Here is a 24,050-nt window from a genome sequence, read left to right on the forward strand (position 1 = left end):
CACAAACTCTTGTCCACTTTTTAATTAATCTATTCATTACTGGGGATTTTAGATTTCTTAAGTATCTTCATGCTGCAATAACCAAGGCTTTCCTGGATTGGGACAGGAAATCCCACATCACAGGTGACACCCGTGTGGCAGGAAGCCTGTGTCCAACCCGCTGTGCACTCAGCATGCTGCTGCAGCTCTCTGCAAGCTGGGAGTAAATCCTTCCCTCTGTTGGTCCTGTTGGTACCCCCATGTTGCCCACCATTGTTGAACCCAGGATCACTGGTGTCATGCAGACGGGCACAGCTGGGTCAGGATGTGACATTTGATGACTTTCTCAGTCATTCAAAGGCTTCATCTTCTCCCTTTCCATAAACAACACCCATGCCTGGCATGTCATAGGCTTCCTTCTAGAACAGACATTTTCAAATGGTCCCTCAGATCCTTCCTCAGCTTTGGGGAGCGCCCACAAGCTCTCTCCAGTGACGGGGTGGGTGAGAGGGAAGTCACTGGGTTGCCCTGTGGACTCCAGCACCCTGCCTGCAACCCTACCTGCGTCCAACTTGTGTAATTTCTTTTCTTTGTTTGGTTTGGGAGGAGTGGACCTGCATTTTGCAATATAAACAAAGGTTCTAGAAGAATTTCTTTTTTTGTAGGGCATTTGTATTTCTGAGACAATCATCGCTGTCCGTCACATTCTGCATCCTGTCTCCTAACTCAGTCACTCCCTTGAATCTCACTGTGGTGTATGTCTTTGGTTGGTGTCATTGGTTGACCTGAGGCAGAAGAAGGGAGAGGGGGAGGGAAGGAAAGATGGGGAGTGGGCGAGAGAGACAGATTCCAGTGGGGTTAGGAGCAACCAGTGTTATATTTTAACTTATATGACCACTCCTAAATTTTTTCCAATTTCTGTTACTTGGAGGAAGCAAATGAATTCTGAAGGGAACCCCTCTCCCCCACCATGACCTAGCAGCATTTTACCCTTGACTTTGTTCTGAACTTGGCCTTGATGTGTTTGACCTCTGTGGAAGCTTCACCTCTCGCAGCTCCCTGGTACAATCTGGTACTTCTGGCAAAGTCTCAAGTACACCTTGCCTCACTCATTTAACAAATATTTACTGAAATGATTGCTCATGGCCTTCTTGGCACATTAACTAGGATGTTTTTTTCCTTTTCTCTCTACCTTGTTCCCCACTTTGAGCGGCTCACTCATTTGAAAGGTTTCATGTTAGTTATCTCCAACATGCAGGATGGGTGCCGTGGGCCCAGTGTCTGGTAGCACCAGCTCAATTAATAAAGAAAGAAATGCAGACGGGTGAGTGAGCAGGAAATGGAAGATGGGTGAGTGAAGGGCTTGCAGGACAGAGGTCGCCCTTTTGGGTGTCACCAGCGTGGCTTGAACACTCTTTTCAAGCCAGAAATTCTTTCTCTGATTTCTTGTATTCCTTTCAAATAGTAACCTTGAGTGTTAAAATAAGTCACACATCTCACATCTATTCTCACTCCAGGGTTATGCAAACTCTTGACACCTGACCTCACTATTCCATTTCTTGGGGATCAGCACCAAGCCAACATGGCTGAAGCCGGTCTTGCTCTCAGGCTGTGGAGCCTGCGGTCCAGGCTTCCTCCGGTTTTTCATGGTTCAGAGCTGGGAGCCTTTTTGTTTTGTTCCTCCTTGTGTGTCCCTGAAGTGTACAAAGTCTTCCTTCATCATGTCCGCCTTTGAATCCCTGCCCCAGAGAAGCTCTAGAAATGATCACGTTGATAGGACTTAGAAATCACCCAACATACCAGCAGATCAGTCGAGACGTGGAGGATTGTGTGCCCAGCAGGGCAGGGAGCTCGTGAGCAGACAGAAACACAGCTCTGAAAATTGACGCTAACACTTGGAGCTCTGTGTTAGTCTGTCAGGGCTTCCGGGAGAAAATGTAGGTATGTTAGCAACGGATGTTTCTTTTCTCGCAGTTCTGGAAGTTGAAGTCCAAGATCAGGGTTTCTCCTGCGGCCTCCCTTGCTGGCTTGTGGATGGCCACCTCCTCATGTAGACAGTCTGTGTGTTTGCATCCCAGGGGTCTCTTCCTCTCCTTGCAAGGATGCCAGCCCTACTGAACTGTGGTCCTATTTAAACTGAATTACCACTAGTCCTATCTCCAAATACAGTCACACTTAAGACACTAAGGGCCAGGGTTCAACTTACAAATTTTTCTAGGTGGAGGTGGGGCCCCAGTGCAGTCCCTAACACCCTCACAGATGAGGAACACAAGGAGAGACTCCTAGCACTTTCTGGAGAGTTCTTACACCATGTTGAATTAACACTCAGCTCTTTATTGCACCCCCAAAGGCAAAGCCCAAATAAAATAAGATTCTATTTTAAAAACTCTGTGGAAAGAGGGAGTAGAGGTTACATCCCATGGCTCACAACACATTTTGGTGCAAATGCCCTGTGGTCTTCAGTTGCTGGCCACCTCCCTTGGGTCACCTCCCCTTCCCCATGCTTCCAAATCTTGATGGTCCCTTTCCTTTTCCTCTTTCCAGCTCTTTCTCTACCCCCTCCCAATGCCCAGCATATTCATCCACCTACTCTAAGCTGCTCAGTAAACAACCCCCCCCCCCCCCACGGGCGGGCTCTGCCTTCCTCAGGAGCAAGAGTGTGCACAGGAGGAGAAAGGACCCTTGTTACAAGTGGTGTTTGCCGGCCAGAGTTCAGTTCCTGCTATACTCACTTCCTGTCTGCATCTCAGACAGGAGGCCATCCCCGTGAACTCCCCACGCCCCTCTCCTTTCTTCACCCCCCCCCCCCCTCCTGCTTTCCTTCCTCCTCCTCCCTGCTGGCCCTTCCCTCTCTGGGCCCCTCCCTCTACCCAAGGCCCCAGTCCAGGGATGATTCCTTATCAATTTCTCAATCGCTTCCTCTCTGTCAGGGTTGGGCCCCTGCGGGGCGGGGTGCTCCTCTCCACCTCCTAATCGGGTGACACTCCCAGAACCCATCCTCCTGTGGCCTTTCTAAGCTCCCATTTTTCTCCCCACGAAGTGGAGGAAACCAGAGTGCTGACCGCACAGAGGTGTTCTGAGGCTTCAATAAAATAATCCACCTGAAGTTCTTAGCGTGGTTCCTCATATGAGGAGTGGGCAACCCCAACAGGCCACTCCTTCAGGATGGGGCCGTGCCTGCTCCAGGAGACTTTCCCCTGTAATAATATAGTCATCGTCCCTCCCACACCAGGATTATGCTCTTTAACCCCCATCCTGGTAAGGCAGTTGGATAATCTTCCTGTTCCTGAGGCCTAGGAGCTTTCTCTGCCTGTTTTCCTCTTGGGAAATAACAGAGTAGCCACTCCTACACATTTGCATGCGGAGCTTCAATGAGAAGGCAGATGCTTCTGAAGTGTCTCAGGCCGCAGGGATTTTGAGTTGGTCCTGATTTGCATTGCGCTCTGCTGAATCAGCTGGGTGACCTGGGGCAGGCCCTCTGTTTTGTCTTGACTCTATTTTATCATCTTTTAAGTGGGTGTGAGGTAACACCTGGGAGCATTTTTCAAGGGTGCTAGGGCATCTAGGGCATCTGGGGCAGTGTTTCTCATCCTGTGTGCTCTTGACATTTTGGGGAGAGGATGATTCTTTCGGTGGGGGGTTGTCCTGTAGTGGGGGTGGTGTTTGGCAGTGTCCATGTCCTTCTCCCACTAGATCCTAGTACCACTTTCCACCCCCATGGTGACAAATCTTCAGCTGTTGCCACATGACCCCCCCAGGGTGGGGGGTAAAATCCACCCCAGTTGAGAACCTATGGTCTCAGCTGTTGGTTTAAATGCATTGCAGGCTCTGAAGATGAACACAGTCAGTGATAAATTGAAAGTGTCCATCTCAGTCTGTTGGTGTTGCTATAACACAGAACCCAAGCTAGGCACTTTTCATAAAGAGTTTATTTTGGTGGCTGAAAGGTCCAAACATCATGAGGCCAGTGTTTGGCAAGGGGCACCCTTGGCAGCCTCACAACATGGCGGAGAAGCAGAAAGGGAAATGGCCATGGGCTTAAGGGGCATGTGTGCAAGAGTGGTCCAAGATGGCCAAACTTGTTCTATAGCAACCCATACTTGGAGGGACTAAGCCAGTCCCAAAGCCCAGTCTTCTCCTGTGGGGTGAGGATGGAGCCCCAGTTTCCTAACTGCCTTTCTCTAGGCCCACTCTTCAGTTTTCACCACTTCAACACCCACACACTGGGGACCAAGCTTCTAGCACATGCACCTCTGGGGGACAAACCACATCCCATCGTATCTCCACCCTATAAAAGGGACCTCTCAGTTACAATAATCTTTTCCCACCATCTCGAGCTGATAAAAATCACCTTACACCAAATGAAGCAGCCTTAGATATCCCTACAAGTCCATATATTCAAGGGATACAGTAGAGTTCAAGGTTTAATTTAACTCAGCCTAAGGTTGGCCGTGGGGTCATTCCTAGACTTCTTGCCAGCTTGCTGCCTCAAGGGAATCTTTTGGAAAATCAGTCAGCTGGACTCCCAGCTTACTTACCTCCCCGACACTGTCCAGGGCTGTGGGGCAGTGGGCAGTGGGTAGAGTGAGGCTGAGTGGCGCTTCCATGCTGTCCACGCTGGGGTGTTAGGTGTTTACATGTCTAAAGTCGTGCACTTCTAACACCTGCAGGATGCAGAGATTGAGAACTCTGCTAGCCCAGATTCAAATAGCGGGAAGGTGATGGAGTCAGGGTGTGAAACTGGGGGTCTCTGTTTTGCCCCAAGTTCTACATCCTTCCTGCTTTTCCAGGCCATCAAAGAAGACCCTATCAGACAAGCAGGGGCATTAAAAAAAAAACAACCCTAACTCTGTTCTATTAAAATGATGATTGGGAAGGGTTGGCGGTTTAGGGATATCTCCTACATCAGTGCTTCTCAAACATACAAATGTTTGAGGGACTCACCTGTCAAAATGTAGAATCTGACCGAGTTGTTCTGGGTGGAGCCCAAGACTCTGCATTTCTGTGCACTAGCACAGAAGTCTGAGTGATGTTAATGCTGCTCATCTGTGGGCCACTCTTTTAAGCTTTAGCTGCATGAGAATCACCAGGTGGGCTTCTACAAACACAATGTCTGGAATTGAAAGCCACAGTAAACTAATGTGCCCACTAAGATGGCTATACACAACAAAACAGAACACAACACAGTCTGGTGAGGACGTGCAGAAACTGGAACCCTCAAACTCTGCTGGTGAAGCTGCTGTGGAAAGCATCTGACAGATCTTCATAAGGTAGACAGAAGGACCGTGTGGCCCATCAATGCAACCTGTAGGTGTATACCCGAGAGAACAGAAAACAGATGAACAGGAAGGGCTCTGCAGAGCAGCATTACTCACAATAGCCAAGGGTAAAACAACCCGAACGTCCAGTGAATCATTGGATAAATAAAACATGGCGTACCCATGCAATGGAATATCATTCAGCCTCAAAAAGGAGTGAAATACTGATTCACGCTATGGTATGGATGGACCTTAAAAACATGACGCTGAGTGAAAGAAACCACACACAAGGCCACCTACTGTGTGATTCCCTTTATATGAAATATCCAGAGCAGGCACACCCATAGAGACAGAAAGCAGAATTGGTGTTTGCCAGTGCAGTGACTGTTTAATAGGTATTAATAAGTATCTGGTTTCCTTTGGAGGTGGTGAAAATATTCTTTTTTTTTAATTGGTTGTTCAAAACATTACAAAGCTCTTGACATATCATATTTCATACATTAGATTCAAGTGGGTTATGAACTCTCATTTTTACCCCAAATACAGATTGCAGAATCACATCGGTTACACATCCACATTTTTACATAATGCCATATTAGTAACAGTTGTATTCTGCTACCTTTCCTATCCTCTACTATCCCCCCTCCCCTCCCCTCCCCTCCCATCTTCTCTCTCTACCCCGTCTACTGTAATTCATTTCTCTCCTTGTTTTTTTTTCCCCATTCCCCTCACAATCTCTTATATATAATTTTGTATAACAATGAGGGTCTCCTTCCATTTCCATGCAATTTCCCTTTTCTCTCCCTTTCCCTCCCACCTCATGTCTCTGTTTAATGTTAATCTTTTCCTCCTGCTTTTCATCCCTGCTCTGTTCTTAGTTTCTCTCATTATATCAAAGAAGACATTTGGCATTTGTTTTTTAGGGATTGGCTAGCTTCACTTAGCATAATCTGCTCTAATGCCATCCATTTCCCTGCAAATTCCATGATTTTGTCATTTTTTATTGCAGAGTAATACTCCATTGTGTATAAATGCCACATTTTTTTTATCCATTCATCTATTGAAGGGCATCTGTGTTGGTTCCACAGTCTAGCTATTGTGAATTGTGCTGCTATGAACATCGATGTGGCAGTATCCCTGTAGTACGCTCTTTTAAGGTCTTCAGGGAATAGTCCGAGAAGGGCAATAGCTGGGTCAAATGGTGGTTCCATTCCCAGCTTTCCCAGGAATCTCCATAGTGCTTTCCAAATTGGCCGCACCAATTTGCAGTCCCACCAGCAATGTACAAGTGTACCCTTTTCCCCACATCCTCTCCAGCACTTGTTGTTGTTTGACTTCATAATGGCTGCCAATCTTACTGGAGTGAGATAGTATCTTAGGGTGGTTTTTGATTTGCATTTCTCTGACTGCTAGAGATGGTGAGCATTTTTTTCATGTACTTGTTGATTGATTGTATGTCCTCCTCTGAGAAGTGTCTGTTCAGGTCCTTGGCCCATTTGTTGATTGGGTTATTTGTTATCTTATTGTTTAATTTTTTGAGTTCTTTGTATACTCTGGATATTAAGGCTCTATCTGAAGTGTGAGGAGTAAAAATTTGTTCCCATGATGTAGGCTCCCTATTTACCTCTCTTATTGTTTCTCTTGCAGAGAAAAAACTTTTTAGTTTAAGTAAGTCCCATTTGTTGATTCTTGTTATTAACTCTTATGCAATGGGTGTCCTATTAAGGAATTTGGAGCCCGACCCCACAATATGTAGATCGGAGCCAACTTTTTCTTCTATCATACGCAGAGTCTCTGATTTGATATCAAGCTCCTTGATCCATTTTGAGTTAACTTTTGTGCATGGCAAGAGAAGGGGATTCAGTTTCATTTTGTTGCATATGGATTTCCAGTTTTCCCAGCACCATTTGTTGAAGATGCTATCCTTCCTCCATTGCATGCTTTTAGCCCCTTTATCAAATATAAGATAGTTGTAGTTTTGTGGATTGGTCTCTGTGTCCTCTATTCTGTACCACTGGTCCACCCGCCTGTTTTGGTACCAGTACCATGCTGTTTTTGTTACTATTGCTCTGTAGTATAGTTTGAAGTCTGGTATCGCTATACCGCCTGATTCACACTTCCTGCTTAGCATTGTTTTTGCTATTCTGGGTCTTTAATTTTTCCAGATGAATTTCATGATTGCTTTATCTATTTCTACAAGAAATGCCATTGGGATTTTGATTGGCATTGCATTAAACCTATAGAGAACTTTTGGTAATATCGCCATTTTGATGATGTTAGTTCTGCCTATCCATGAACAGGGTATATTTTTCCATCTTCTAAGATCTTCTTCTATTTCTCTCTTTAGGGTTCTGTAGTTTTCATTGTATAAATCTTTCACCTCTTTTGTTAGGTTGATTCCCAAGTATTTTATTTTTTTTGAGGATATTATGAATGGGGTGTTTTTCCTCATTTCGTTTCAGAAGTTTTGTCGCTGATATACAGAAATGCCTTTGATTTATGCGTGTTGATTTTATATCCTGCCACTTTGCTGAATTCATTTATTAGTTCTAGTAGTTTTTTTGTAGACCCTTTTGGGTCTTTTAGGTATAGAATCATGTCATCCGCAAATACTGATAATTTAAGTTCTTCTTTTCGTATTTTTATGCCTTTAATTTCTTTCTTCTGTCTAATTGCTCTGGCCAGTGTTTCGAGAACTATATTGAATAGAAGTGGTGATAGAGGGCATCCCTGTCTTGTTCCAGATTGTAGAGGGAATGCCTTCAATATTTCTCCATTCAGAATGATGCTAGCCTGAGGTTTAGTATAGATAGCTTTTACAATGTTGAGGTAAGTTCCTGTTATCCCTAGTTTTTCTAATGTTTTGAACATAAAGGGATGCTGTACTTTGTCGAATGCTTTTTCTGCATCGAGATGATCATATGGTTCTTATCTTTGAGTATATTGATGTGGTGAATAACATTTATTGATTTCCATATATTGAACCATACTTGCATCCCAGGGATGAATCCTACTTGATCATGGTGCACAATTTTTTTGATGTGTTTTTGTATCCGATTCGCCAGAATTTTATTGAGGATTTTTGCATCTAGGTTCATTAGAGATATTGGTCTGTAGTTTTCTTTCTTTGAGGTGTCTTTGTCTGGTTTCAGAATCAGGGTGATGTTGGCCTCATAGAATGAATTTGGAAGAGCTCCCTCTTTTTCTATTTCCTGAAATAACTTGAAAAGTATTGGTATTAATTCTTCTTTAAAGGTTTTGTAAAACTCCGCTGTATTCCCATCTGGTCCTGGGCTTTTCTTGGTTGGTAGTCTTTTGATTGCTTCTTCTATTTCATCCATTGATATTGGTCTGTTCAAATTGTGTGTATCCTCCTGACTCAGTCTGGGCAAATCATATGACTTAAGAAATTTATCAATGTCTTCACTATCTTCTATTTCATTGGAATATAGGTTTTCAAAATAATTTCTAATTGTCTTCTGTATTTCTGTAGCATCCATTGTGATATTGCCTTTTTCATCCCGTATGTTAGTAATTTGAGTTCTCTCTCTTCTTCTCTTCGTTAGCATGGCTAAGGGTCTGTCGATCTTATTTATTTTTTCAAAGAACCAACTTTTATTTTTGTCAATTTTTTCAATAGTTTCTTTTGTTTCAATTTCGTTGATTTCTGCTCTGATTTTAATTATTTCTTGCCTTCTGCTACATTTGCTGTTGTTTTGCTCTTCCTTTTCTAGGGCTTTGAGATGAAGTGTGAGCTCATTTATTTGTTGGTTTTTTCTTTTTTTGAGGAGTGACCTCCAGGCGATGAATTACCCTCTTAAAACTGCTTTCATTGTGTCCCATAGATTCCAATATGTTGTGTCTGTATTTTCATTTATCTCTAAGAATTTTTTTATTTCCTCCTTTATGTCTTCTGTAACCCATTGATCATTCAGTAACATATTGTTCATTTTCCATGTGATGTAGGATTTTTCCTTCCTTCTTTTATCATTGATTTCCAGTTTCATTCCATTATGATCAGATAAAATGCATGGTATTATCTCCATCCCTTTATATTTACTGAGGGTTGCCCTATGGCATAATATATGGTCTATTTTTGAGAAGGATCCATGTGCTACTGAGAAAAAAGTATATCCACTTGATGATGGTTGATATATTCTATATATGTCAGTTAAGTCTAGGTTATTGATTGCGATATTGAGTTCTATAGTTTCTTTATTCAACTTTTGTTTGGAGGATCTGTCCAATGGTGAGAGAGGTGTGTTGAAGTCACTCATAATTATTGTGTTGTGGTCTATTTGATTCTTGAACTTGAGTTAGAGTTTGTTTTATGAATGTCGCAGCACCCTTATTTGGTGCATAAATATTGATAATTGTTATGTCTTGTTGGTGAATGGTTCCTTTTAACAGTATATAATGTCCTTCCTTATCCCTTTTGATTAACTTAGTCTTGAAGTCGATTTTATTCGATATGAGGATGGCCACCCCTGCTTGCTTACGAGGACCATGTGCGTGGTATATTTTTTCCCAACCTTTCACCTTTAGCCTGTGTATGTCTCTTCCAATCAGATGTGTCTCCTGGAGGCAGCATATTGTTGGATTTGTTTTTTTAATCTATGTTACCAGCCTATGTCGCTTTATTGGAGAGTTTAAGCCATTAATGTTTAGAGTTAGTATTGATATATGGTTTGTAATTCCAGCCATGTTTGATTATTTATCTTTTTTTTTTTTAAATTTGGTTTGTTTCTCCATGATTAGCTTTCCCCCCGCCCTCTGTTTTTACTGAGGTACTTCCCACTGTTGGTTTTGGTTATTGTTTTTCATTTCTTCCTTGTGTAGTGTTTTGCTCAAGATGCTTTGCAGTGCTGGTTTTCTGGCTGCCAATTCTTTTAACTTTTGTTTATCATGAAAGATTTTTATTTCATTGTTGTACCTGAAGCTTAATTTTGCTGGATACAAAATTCTTGGTTGGCATCATTGTCTTTCAGTGTTTGAAATATGTTGTTCCAGGATCTTCTCGCTTTCAGCATCTGTGATGAAAAGTCCGTTGTTAACCTTATTGGTTCACCCCTGAATGTAATCTGCCTCCTTTCTCTTGTAGCTTTTAATATTTTCTCTTTGTTCTGTATATTGGATATCTTCATAACAATGTGTCTTGGCGTTGGTCTACTGTGATTTTGTATGCTCGGTGTCCTGTATGCATCGACAATTTGTATATCCGTTTCCTTTTTTATTTCTGGAAAGTTTTCTATAATATTTCATTCAGCAGGTTGCTCATTTCCTTGGTTTGAACCTGTATACCTTCCTCTATCCCAATGACTCTTAAGTTTGTTTTTTTTATGTTATCCCATATCTCTTGGATGTTTTTCTCGTGATTTTTTACCAGCCTTTCTGAGTTGGCTAGACTCTTTTCAAGATGATATATTTTGTCTTCATTATCTGACGTTCTGGCTTCTACTTGCTCCACTCTGTTAGTAATACTCTCATTTGAGTTTTTAGTTTGGTTTATAGTTTCCTTCATTTCTAGAATTATTGTTTGATTTTTTTATAATCTCTGTCTCCTGATAAAGATGCTTATTTGCTTCTTTTATCTGTTTATGTAATTCATTTTCAATGTGTTCTTTCACTGTTTGAATTTGCTGTCTCGTATCCTCTTTAAGATTCCATTCCATCTGTCTAAGTTATTCCTTGAGTTCTTTATTTGGCCATTTTTCTGATGCCTCTAGGTCCTCCTGAATACTTAGGCTGTCCTGCATTGTTTGTACTCCTTTTCTTCCTTGCTTTTTCATGCTGCTTATGTTACTTCTTGTTCTGTTTGACTGCTGAGTTACTGTTTACTCCTATAAATTTATTTGATGCTTGGGAGGAAAGGTATTAGAAGGGAAGGGAAGAAGTCACTAAAGAGAATGAGAGTAAGCAGGTAGAATTCAAGGAAGGGAGAATAAGGAAATTGAAAAGAAATGAAAAGACAAAATAAAAAAATAGGAAATAAAAAAATTTAAAAAATAATAAAAAAATAAAAATTAAAATTAAAAAAATAATAAAAAATTTAAAAAATAAAAAAATGAAAATAAAAAAAAAACCCAAATTAAAAAAAAATTAATAAATGCAGTCTTAGAGTTTGATTAACTTCTCTTCCAGTAGGTGGAGCTGTGCCCACTGGGCCAAGCTTCTCCTCTCAATATGTGGGAACCAATCACTGTGCAGCAGCTCCTCCTTCCAGACTGGGCGGGTCTCCAATCCTGAGTGCCTAGGGCCTTCTCTTGTGTCTAGTCACTTCCCCACTTTTCCTCAAGCCAGGCCCCGCTCACCGGTGACGCTCACCACAATACTGGCTACACGCCAGATCTGCTGCTCCCAGGAGCCCTATTTTCTTGAACGACTGGGCACACTCTCCCCGTTTGCCATTCCCTCAGACCCTAAGTTTGTGGAGCTTGGGGCTGAGAACCCTCAGCGAATTTTGCTTGCCCTCCGGTAGCCACGCCTCCAGTAGCTGGTGCAAGAGACCTCAGTTGTCAGCACTGATGGGAGCGGTAGCCGGGGGTTCCATGCCGCGGGTCCTGCGCCACTCCTGATTCCCTAGGTCTGACTATCGTGCTCACGGGAGAGCTGGGAGGGGCCCTTAAGGTTTCCCCGCTGTGTGGAGAGGAAGGGCTAGGGGATTACACACCTGTCGCTGCTGGTTTCAATGAAGTTAACTCCTCTGCCACATTCTGGTGATGTCAGTTCTCTGCCATGGTGGTATCCCATGCGAATGGCGACAGTTCATTCCCTTTGCCGGGTGACCAATGCAACGGGTGGGTCCTGACTGGCTCTCCCAAGCCCCTTCTCAATCTTGTGGCCACTGCCTATGAAGGCTCAGTTGGTATTAACCTCCGCAGGTTCAGAAGGGCCAACCAGTTGTTTCAGAGGGATCGTTTAGTGCTGAGTCACAGCGGTTTGGCTGCGAGACGCAGGCGAACGGGAGCTTGAATTCAGCTGATCCGGGCTCGGTGTGTGTTCTGAGAGGCCCAGACTGTTCGCCCCAGATCCACGTCAGCTCAGCATTGCCTAGTGATCCTGAGCAAACAGCATTTATATGGTTTACGACTCCCTATGCCCGCGCAGCTGAAGAGGTCAGAGACTTGATCTCTCCGTGCCCGCCGCCATGTTGGATCTCCCTGTGAAAATATTCTTGATGGATAGAGGTGATGGCTGCACAATTCTGAATGTATCAAATGCCACTAATTTGCATACTGAATTGTATATCTGAGAATTAAAGTGGTGAATTTTACCACCATAAAAGTTTCTGGGCCCCAAGAATTTCTGACTCAACGGTTTAGAGTGGGACCTGAGGATTTCCTATAGATTCCTAGATACTGCTGCTGCAAGAGGCTCTCATTCACACTTTGAGTGACAAGGTCCTAACTTTGTGATACTCAGCAGCTTGTCAAAGTCCCAGAGACTGTCATATTATAAGGAAACCACCAGATGCAATTTTAAGTTTCTGCTCCTCGAGCCTAATAGAAATTCGCAGACCTGCCTCTCTTTAGGTTATGGAACTGGTTTGTATTCTTCAGATTGGAAAAGTGCCATGCAGAGCAAACTTTGTTGCCTTGAGTTGTCTACTTGACTTTGGAGAAGGCAGAAGCTGCTTGAAAGCCCTTATGGTGTTCTCCTGAGCACCATGGGCTCAGCACCTTGGTCCCCTTTCTTGATGGATACAGCCTGGGGCTGAAGGGCTGAAAGATTTCTGCCCCCTGCTGTGTTAGTTGGGTATTGACTTGCAAAGCCCTTTCTCTTAGCTTCCTGTTGTAAAAAGAGGGATCACTATGGAGTTGCTGCTTATTGTGGGTCTGTGGAGTTTCTGAGGTGCTGTGAAATCTCAGCTGAAGTCAAGACCTTCGGCTGGTAGAACTTCAGGGAACATTGCTAACTTTGGCTTGTGCTACACCAAGGGAGCCAAAGACTGGCTTTGAATCCAATCTCGGGGAAAGAGAGAGCATCTCAAGTCTTTTGTAAGTTCCTAAATGGTAACTTCAGGTGCCCTATTTTTATCCTAGTGATAACATACCACAATGTAAAGGAAGGACAATGACCACTCATGTCGTCAACAAAGTGAATTCTGGATTTATTCACTCTCCAGGCAGGTAACACAGGTCAAGGAACTAATTCACTGAGTGCTCCTAGAGGCAGAAAAGGTGAGGGGGATGACATTAGTGGTCGCACAGGTTGGCCAACTAGGTCTCGGAAGGGCTGTAGGGGGTTGGTTAAAACAAGTCCTGCTGTTGACAGGTGAATTTGTCTGCTTGGGCTACCATAATGAGACACCTTAGATTGAGGGCTGCAACAACAACAGAAAACTGCTTTCTCACAGTTTTGAAGGCTGGAAGCCATGGATCAAGGTGTGGGTTTCTGGTGAGGATATTCTTCCTGGTTTGTAAATGACTGTTTTCTCTTTCTGTCCTCACATGGTCTTTCCTTGGTGTGTGTGTGTGTGTGTGTGTGTGTGTGCATGTGCAAGGAGGCAGGGAAGGAGGATGGAGAGAAAGGAGTATACACACACACACACTAAAATGAGGCATGCCTGTGTTCTGTCCTCCAGGTCTCATTCCAGAACTGAGGGAGGGGTCTTGACCCCTATTTAATAGGTAGGGAGATAAAAGACCAGGGAAATTCATTGTCACACAGCTAGTGAGAGAGAGAGAGAGAGAGAGAGAGAGAGAGAGAGAGAGAGAGAGCACACAAGCACGCAAATACTTCTGATTCTTAAAAGGACACTAACCTATCCGATTAGCCCCCCATCCTGATCTCATTTAACCTTCATGACTCCCTTAGAGGCCCCATCTTTGAATACAGCTACCCTAGGGCGAATACAGCTACACTAGGGCGAATACAGCTACACTAGGGCTCGGGCTTCAACATATGAATTTTGGGGGAATGCAAGCCTTCGATTCATAATAAGGGGCATTCTGTTCACCAATAGCAGGTCTCTCAAAGTGCTCCAGTAATGCAAGATGAACTGCTTCTGCTGCTCTCCTGAATGACATTATGCCTTTTGTTAATCCTATCATATGCTTGAAATTCTGTTCAGGGGGTAGATCCCATATTCCCACAGTTAAGTAAAAATTAAAATGAAACAAGTCTATTTTGGTGCCAATACCAGCTGTTTTCGTTACTATAGCTCTGTAGTATACTTTAAGGCCTGGTATTGTGATGCCTCCTGCTTTACTTTTCTTGCTAAGGGTTGCTTTAGCTATTCTGGGTCTCTTATTTTTCCAAATAAATTTCATGACTGCTTTTTCTATTTTTATGAATAATGTCATTGGGATTTTAATAGGAATTGCATTAAATCTGTATAATGCTTTTGGGAGTATGGCCATTTTGACAATATTAATTCTGCCTATCCAGGAGCATGGGAGACATTTCCATCTTCTGAGGTTTTCTTCAATTTCTTTCATTAGTGTTCTGTAGTTTTCATTGTAGAGATCTTTCACCTCTTTTGTTAGGTCAATTCCCAGGTTTTTTTTATTTGTGAATGGAGTAGTTTTCCTAATTTGTCTTTCAGTGGATTCATTGCTAATGTATAAGAATAAGTTTGATTTATGGGTGTTGATTTTATATCCTGCTACTTTGCTGAATTCGTTTGTTAGTTCTAGAAGTTTTCTGGTGGACTTTTTTTGATCTTTAGATAAACAATCATGTCATCGGCAAATAGTGATAGTTTGAGTTCTTCTTTACCTATTTGTATCCCTTTAATTTCTTTCTTTTGTCTAATTGCTCTGGCTAGAGTTTCAAGCATGATGTTGAATAGAAGTGGTGGAAGAGGACATCCTTGTCTTGTTCCAGTTTTAGGTGGGAAGGCTTTCAATTTTTCTCCATTTAGAATGATGCTAGCATATATAGCTTTTACAATGTTGAGGTATGTTCCTACTATCCCTAGTTTTTCCTGGTGTTTTGAACATGAAAGTGTGCTGTATTTTGTCACATGCTTTTTCTGCATCTATTGAGATGATCATATGATTCTTGTTTTTAAGTCTTATTAACATGATGAATTACATTTATTGATTTCCGTATGTTAAACCCCCCTTGATCGTGGTGCACTATCTTTTTAAATATATTTTTGTATGTTATTTGCCAAAATTTTATTGGGAATTTTTGCATCTATGTTCATCAGGGATATTGGTCTGAAGTTTTCTTTCCTTGATGTGTCTTTATCTGGCTTTTGTATTAGGTTGATATTAGCCTCAAAGAATGAGTTTGGAAGGATTTCTTCCTTTTCTACTTTATGGAATACTTTGAGGAGTTAATTCTTCTTTGAAAGTCTTGTAGAACTCGGCTGAAAATCCATCTGGTCCTGGGCTGTTGAGGCTGGTACACTTGTGTTCATTTCATCTTACACCATCAGGGATCATTGGCATCAATGACAGCACCCATGAGCTTGAGTCTGTGGAGTTGGACCCTACAATAGGCCATTTTTGTGAGTAAGAGGTCTAATGGCAATTTCACAGGGTTCAACATAACACAATAAACAAATAGGTTTTGAATGTTTGGTCCAAAACGTGTTTTTCAGATGACACTGTGGGATGTAATGTACTCTTATATTACTCCACATGTCAGACTCACTGTCCCTCTTGTGCTGATGTAACTGAATACCTGAGACTAGATGATTCATAATGAACAGAAACTCATTGGCTTGTGGTTCCACAGGCTGAAAAGTCTAAGACTGAGGGGCTGGCATCCGGCAAGTGCCTTCTTTGGCAGGAGGTAAAAGGGCAAAAGAAGGAGAGAGAGGGAGGGAGTAGAGGGGGGCTGCACACTTTCTTCTGTGACAAACTCCTCCCGACATGATGGCTCAGTGTCCTGGCCCAGTCGGCTCTCATCAGGCCCCAGCCCCCCGACACTGTTGAACAGAGGATTAAATTTGCAGCACATGCTTTTGGGGGACACATTCAAACTAGCACTCTCCTCATCAAAAAGGTGGAACATCACCAGGAAAGCGCACGTTCAGAAATATGTGACCAAAACCCTAATGTGGTACTTTAAGTTTTGGAGTTCAAAAGAGTCACTTGGACTGGGTTTCAAGGTTTTAAATGCAGAGGGTGACTCAGGTTGAGGTGGGTCTTAACCACCCACACAGGATGTGATCCCAGAGACGCTGGAGCAAGGGCGCCTGTCCTGCTAAGAAACCCTGGGCACACAGAGCCTGGGCTGTCAAGGTTGGATTGTGAGGAACAGAGTAGCACTAACAATGGGAAGCCCTGACATGGGGCCCACTTTCTGCCAGGCACTCTTCTGACCTATTAATTTATTGAAACTTTACGACAACCCTCTGATGCCTGTATCATCATTATTCTTAATTTGCAGATTAAATGGCAGAGTCACATAAACAACAAAGTCACTTTCCTGAGAACAGGTGGCTAATGCCAGAGCTGTGATTTGAGCCCAGGCAGTGTTGGCTCTAGAATCCAGATCTTGACCACTGCCCTCTGCTTGCCTGCCTCCTGGCTGGGCAACCTCTGTCACCTGTAAACTCACCAAGCAGTGAAAACACAGATCAATCCCCTAGACTGTGGTTACTACACAATTCAATAATAATGTAATGTCTTTGGTTTCTCTTGCCAATAATAGAAGGAAGTGATTAGATTTTTTATGCAAAGATTTTGTAAACTAAAATTCACCTAAATAAAAGTCAGCTCGTTATCTGTTTGGCCGGAAGGGAACCAGTTTAATGAGAGATTTTTGATGCCAGATGTTCTATTTAAATTACATCAGTTAAGCCTTGGGGCTCTTTGTTTGTAAGTGACAGGATCAAACCTCAAATTAGCTTAAACCAAAAATGGAAGAAGTTACTAGCTTACCATTTGGCTGAGACCAGGCTTCAGGACGAAGTTGTCATAATTTCCCCCACTCTGACCCCCTTCTACCTTGATTTCTCAGCTTACCTTCTCCCGTAGCAAAAGCAGCCCCCTAAGAATCCAGTCTTCCTCCAAAGATGGTGTGACAATGTACTGAAGAAGCCAGGAAAAAATATTCCAACCATCTTTTCTCCATCATACATATCAGTTCTCCCTAAAGGACTCTGGCTCACTGTGGGTCATGTGCCCACCCCAAGCTGAGGTAGGATAGAAGAGATCAGAAAGTACAGGTAGAAAAGAGACACAGGAAGGACAAGGAAATACATTTTTTTTCATAAATTCTACATACCTTTCTAGGCATCTCACTTCCTATGCCAGTCTCTCTCCCAGACCTATCATATCAGTCTCAAAATCTTGTCAGTCTGTAAATCTCCATGGAAACTGTTAATGAACCTCCCAACAAGTAGATTAAGCAAAGAGAAACATAGAATTTCCAGCATTATCTGTTGATCAGGTGAAGACCACACCAACCTAGGATCCTGCAATTGATCAGACAACATGAACCATCTTGAGATCACCAGGTTGATATCATACCCTTCCCATACCCACCTCTCACCAAGTGTCCTTTAAAAGAAAATCCAGGACCCCAAAGTATGTCTGCTACTCTTGAGATGGCCCACATTCTTCCTTAAATGTATACCTATTTTCCTAAATAAACTTCTATGACTCTATTTGGCTCATGCTGAAATTCTTTTCTGTCATATGAGCCAAGGAGTCCACTGCTCTAGAGTCAAGTTCCCCCTTCCTTCCAGAACTACTTTGACCCTTCTCTGAAAACGCTCTTCTCCTTTTATAGACTCAATTTCCGTGCTAGGCAATGGGGTATTATGACTGGTCAGCATCTCTTTCTAGATGAGCCGGACAAAACCTTTGACGGATATCCTTCTTATCAAGATGAGCCATGCCCCAAAAGGAAGTTCTGTGATCAGACTAAAGCATTCATAATAATGTAAGAATAATGGTGGCATTTGACATGAACTAGGCTGGCTCTCTGTTTTGGTTTGGATCTGAAATGTATCCCGAAGGCTCATGTGTTGAGAGCTTGGTCCCCCATGCAGCAACTGTCAGAGGTGGGGCTTTGGGGAGGTGATTGGATAATGAGGGCTGTATCCTTATTGATGGGATCGGAGCTGATGGCGTCATTGGGAGGTGATGGAAACTGTAGGAGGTGGGCTACTGGAGGAAATAGGTCCCTGGGGTGTGCCCTGGAAGGGTGTGTCTTCTCCCCAGCCACTTCCTCTTTCTTCCTCTGCTTCCTGGCTGCCATGAGGTGAGCAGCTGTTCTCCATTACATCCTCTCTGCCCCAATGCTCTGCCTCACCACAAACCCACAGCAATTCAGCCAAGTGACCACTGACCGAACCTTCAGGAATGTGAGCCGAAATAAGTCTTTCTTCTTTAAGTTGACTTTCTCGGGTGTTTTCTTGTAGTGGTGGAAAGATTACTAGCACAGTATCTGTACTTTAATGCACTTTTTCATTTTTGAATTGAAAGTTTTAGTGAGATCATTGTAGATTTGCCTGAAGCTGTCAAGAATAAGAGAGATCTTGTGTATCCTTTACATATCATATCCCAATGCCCCCAATTATAGTATGATATTATTAGCATACTGGTATTGATAAAATTCACCAATTTTCTTCACATTTACCCAGTTTTTCTTCTACATGTATGTGTATGTACGCATATGTGTTTATGTATGGTTCCATATAATTTTATCATTCCAAGTTATTTATTATTATGCTGTGTGACTTTCACACAATTGAGCCTCAATCCCCAATTCAAGATATGGTTTTGTTAAGTACCTGGAAATGATCAATGTCCCCACTCAGATTACATTTAAAAAATAGACCTAAGCAATCCACCATGTCTTTGAGATTCCTGCTCCCTCTATGGGTAGATAGGATTTCAGTTTTTTTTCCGGTATTTTTTTAAATTATTTTTTTCCTGAGAGTCACTCCTATCTTTCTTTTCCTTTTTCTTCTTTAGCTCCAGCATATGAGAGAAAACATATGACCTGTGAGTTTCTGTGTTTGACTTATTTCCCTTAGCATAATGTTTTCAAGTTCCACCCATTTTTCCTGCAGAGGACTTTTATTTTATGACTGGATAAACTTCATTGTGCATATAGATCTCATTTTCATTATCCATTCACCCATTGACAGACACCAATGCTGGTTCTATAGCTGGTTCCAATTGTGAATTGTGCTGCTATACACATGGGTCTGCATGTACCACTATAGTATGCTGATTTTTATTTTTAATTTTTTTGGTAGTGAGGGTTTGCTGGGTTTCTGTTCTCGCGACTAAAAGGCTCAGAGGTCACTCTAATTAAACTGGGCTAACTGGGCTGCACGAAATAACCACACAAGAGACACAAATACCTTTTTCTTTGGGGTTGCTGTGATGGCTCCTCTGACCTTAAGGGTCTGCAGAAAGAGAGAGAGCGAGAGCACGTGCTGACCCCTTTTATTGAGGAGAAGCTATTCAAATGAGGCAAGGGGTCAGGTTTCAGGAGGCTGAGTCTATCTTCATGATGTCCACTGTCAGCAGGTTGACTGACACCTGGGTAGGCCACACCCAAGGGCACAGTAAGAGGAGGGGACACACACAAGGCACTTCCATGGAAGATTCTATCCTAAACAGGGCAAGAGGTTATATTACAAAGGAACAGGTAAGCATAGCTTCACCCATGGGGCTGTAGCAAGACACACCCATTTCTGTGACTGAGCACCTCAGCACCCAGCTGGGGAGTGTAACTCAGTCACCCATAAGGTTGGCCTCCCACAAGGGTTGAACTCAGGGGTGCTTTACCACTGAGCCACATCCCCAGTTTTTGTTTTTTTTTACTCTTTATTTTGAGACAGTGTCTTGCTAAGTTGCTGACCTCATATTTGCAATCCCCTGCCTCAGAGTTGCTGGGATTATTGGCATGCTTTATAATACCTGGAACTTATTTCAGTTCTTTAGGATAAATACTGAGGAGTGGTATAACTGGGTCATGTGGAATTTCTCTTCCTAAACTTTTGAGGAATAGAACTGATTTACTGATATACTGATTTTCATAGTGGTTGTACAAGTTTATATTCTGAACAGTGTAAAAATCTTTTTGTCCACATCCTATCCAGCATTTATTACTATTTGTATTCTTGATAACTGCCACCCTACCAGGAGTGAGATGAAATCTCAGTGTAGTTTTGATTTGCATTTCCCTAATTGCTAACAATGTTGAATATTTTTTTCATATAATATATATATATTCATATATTTTTCTTTTGAAAAGTATTTACTTCATTTGTCCATTTATTAATTCAGTTATTTGTTTATTTTGGTGTTAAGGTTTTCGAGTTCTGTATACATTATGTATATTAATCCTTTGTCCGAAGAGTAGTTAGCAAAGCTTTTCTCTAGTTATATAGATTCATTCCTTACATTCTTAATTGTTTCCTTTGCTGTGCAGAAACTTTTTAATTTGATGCCATCCCATATACTAACTCTTGGAATTTTTTCTGAGCTTTAGGGGCCCTATTGAGAAAGTTGTTGCCTGTGATTATACACTGGAGTATTTTCTTCTTGGTGATGCATAGTTTTTTGATCTAATCCCTAGGTCTTTGATCCATTTTGGGTAGTGCCGCAGTCTGGCTGGGCACAAATCACGAGCCACTCAAGCAGGAATGAACTTTATTTCCAAACTCTGCGAACACCACCCACGCGGCCCTTCCAGGCACACCACACACCAACCGGAACTTCCCCCCCCCCCCCCCAGCTCTCCTGGAACACCACCAGGCTGTGTGCACACTCACTCTCGAACCCCTCGAGAACTCAACGGGAACTGCTAAGTAGCCGGCGATGGAGGCGGATAGTAAAGGTCTAATATACAATTGAATACACAACCTGTTTCAATCCAGCATCATCCAGTCACAGCAATTATAGACAGCTTAACTTAATATCATCATCTTAATGGCTCGCCTCTCAACCATTACTTCTGGCAAAATGCCAGGGGCCATTCTAACTGGGCTGTGGCTCTCAGCAGAGTAGAATTTTGTTCAGGGTGAGAGATAAGGGTCTAGTTTCATTCTTTTAAAAAACTTTTTTAAATATTTATTTTTAAGTTGTAGTTGGACACAATACCTTTATTTTATTTATTTATTTTTATGTGGTGCTGAGGATTGAACCCAGGGTGTTGCATGTGCTAGGTGAGCACTCTACTACTGAGCCCCAGCCCCAGCCCTAGTTTCATTCTACATATGGATAACCTATATTTCCCAGGATCATTTGTTAAAAAGGCTGTCTTTTCTCCAATGCATGTTTTCAACCTATTTGTCAAGGAACACTTGGCTATAAAATGCGTGGGTTTGTCTCTGTGTCTTCCATTGGTCTATGTATCTGTTTTTATGCCAGTATTATGCAGTTTTTGTTACTATAGCTCTGTAGTATAACTTGAAGTCAGATTTGTGATACCTCCAGCATTATTTATTTATTTTTTTGGCTTGGAATTGTTTTGGCTTCTCTGGGTCTTTTATTCTGCCAAATGAATTTTAGGACTATTTTATCTAGTTGTGTGAAGAACATTGGTATTTTGATGGGAATTGCATTTAATCTTTTTATTGCTTTTGAAATATTGGCCATTTTAACAATATTTATTCTGCTTATCCATGAACATGGAAGGTCTTTCCATTTTCTTGTGTCTTCTTCAACTTCTTTTTTAGTGTTCTATAGTTTTCATTGTGGAGGTCTTTCACCTCCCTGGTTAAATTTATTCCTATATATTTTATTGTCCATTATTTGGTCCTGTTTCTCATTTGCTTAAGTACTCTTTAATTAAGATTTGTACAATTTTGAGCTCTGGGGTTTGTTTTTGATTCTTCTCTGTGCAATATTTCTTTACATATTTTATGTAGTGCTGGCTTAGTATTTTTGAATTCTATTTAGTTTTTTGCTTATCTTGGAGAGTTTTTATTACTACTTTAATTCTGGCAGATAGGTTTACTGCATATGGTGGTCTTGTTGACTTATTTTCTTTTAGGGTTTGGGACATACCATTCCAATTGTGACCTGACCTGACATTTTTTTCTCTTGAGTCTTTTAAAATTCTATTATTGGGGGCTGGGGTTGTGGCTCAGTGGTAGCACGCTTGCCTACCATGCATGAGGCACTGGGTTCAATTCTCAGCACCACGTACAAATAAATAAAATAAATATCCATCAACAACTAAAAAATTTAAAATAAAATAAAATAAAATTCTATTATTGTTCTCTTTGTTAGGTATTTTAATTGTAATGTGTCATGAGAGTTTTTTTTCCAATATTATCTATTTGGGGTCTGAATGTCCCCTGTATCCAAATGTCCATTTCATTCTCAAAGTTTGGAAAGTTTTCTGTTTTTATTTCCCTGAAGAGATTATTCATGCCATTAGCATGCATCTCATATCCATCTTTAATTCCAATGATTCTTAAACTTGGTCTCTTAATGTTGTTCTTATATATTCCTATCATGATTACTTCTTTATTTTTTAAAAATACTGTCTGAATTTTCAAGGCCCAAAACTTTGTCTTCCAGCTCTGTGATTCTGTCTTCAGCATGGCTTACTCTATTAGAGAGACTTTCAACTGAGCATTTTATTTGATTTAGTATACATTTCAACTACAAGGTTTCTGTTTGGTTCTTTTTCAATAGTTTTATCTGTTATTGAATATTTCTTTATACCCTGTACTGATCTCTTTAATTCATTTAGTTGTTTTCTGTATTGTCTTGGAATTTATTGGTAATTTGAAAATCATTCTTTAAATTCCTTATCTGATATTTCATTCATTTCAATATATTTGAAGTCAGTTGCTGGTGAATTATGAAATTTAGGAGGCATTGTATTACCTTGTTTTCACATCTTTCGATTCTTGAGTTGGGTTTTATGCATCTTTTAGGATGTATTTCTCTTCTACTTTTATGAATGGATATTTTTAGCACAATATTTTCCTGCCAAAGTGTCCTAGAATAATCTAGATTGAGACCCCTTGTATGTGGTATTCACAGCCTTTGTGTTAATTTTTTCTGTTTTTGTTGTAAAAGTGGATGTTCATGAATGGAACCTAATGTTATTTGCTAACCATTCTTACTTTGACCAGGTCATTAGTTTGGAATTTTTGCTTCATCTATTCTTTGTATTAAAGTTTTCGTTTGTTTGTTTTTGATGCTGGGAATTGAACCCAGGGCCTTATGCATGTGAGGCAAACGCTCTACCAACTGAGCTATATTATTAAAGTATTAATACAGCATGTATTAAACTTTAATACAGCTCTGTATTAAAGTTTTACTTAACTTTGAGTATGGTTAATCTGTGAGTTGCAAGGTGTGCTGTATCTAACTGGGTTTAGTTCTATAGTTGAGTCTGTACCCTGTGAATTTGTAGTGTCCCTGTATATTCCCAGAATCTCACTGAAAAGAGGGAAATGAACAATAGCAACCAATACAATGTACAGAATTAAAATAAATACCTAGTGCCTATTATGACATCTATAATGTTAACTACCACAAACAGAAATGTTGGGGACAGCAAAACAATAAATAACCAACAGCAAAACAATTGCCAACAGCAAAACAATAAATAACCATGAACTAGATTTGGCATTAAAGCAGGTTTTAACTGTGCAATCCACAGTATTAGTAACTGCAACAATGTGAATGGTAGAGGCAGGAGTTCTATCAACCAAATAGTTTTAAAAGATGCTAAAAATACTGTTCATTGAGAGAAAAGAAAATGTGATAGGAAGATAAAGAATACTCATAATGGTCAAAATGTAAACAGAGAGAATGCAGAAGAGATGTAGCCAATGATGGTTATAAAGAAGGAGGTGTTAAACAGAATAAAACACAAAGGGAGGGAAGAGATTTGACTGTTAATGGGAGAATAAAGTAGAGTAAG

At 41.4% G+C, this 24,050-nt stretch overlaps 1 protein-coding gene and 1 non-coding gene across 2 annotated transcripts in view; one reads left to right on the plus strand and one right to left on the minus strand.

The window, feature by feature from the left end:
- Window positions 1-24,050, plus strand: part of Hsd17b2 (hydroxysteroid 17-beta dehydrogenase 2) — a 74,167-nt gene that overhangs the window by 41,561 nt on the left and 8,556 nt on the right. The gene's annotated exons all lie outside the window — the stretch shown is intronic.
- Window positions 23,314-23,381, minus strand: Trnav-cac (transfer RNA valine (anticodon CAC)). The gene has a single exon. It is a non-coding gene; the product is annotated as a tRNA-Val (tRNA).

Source organism: Marmota flaviventris, chromosome 18 (genome assembly GCF_047511675.1).
Source record: "Marmota flaviventris isolate mMarFla1 chromosome 18, mMarFla1.hap1, whole genome shotgun sequence".
In the NCBI taxonomy this organism is placed as follows: Eukaryota; Metazoa; Chordata; class Mammalia; order Rodentia; family Sciuridae; genus Marmota; species Marmota flaviventris.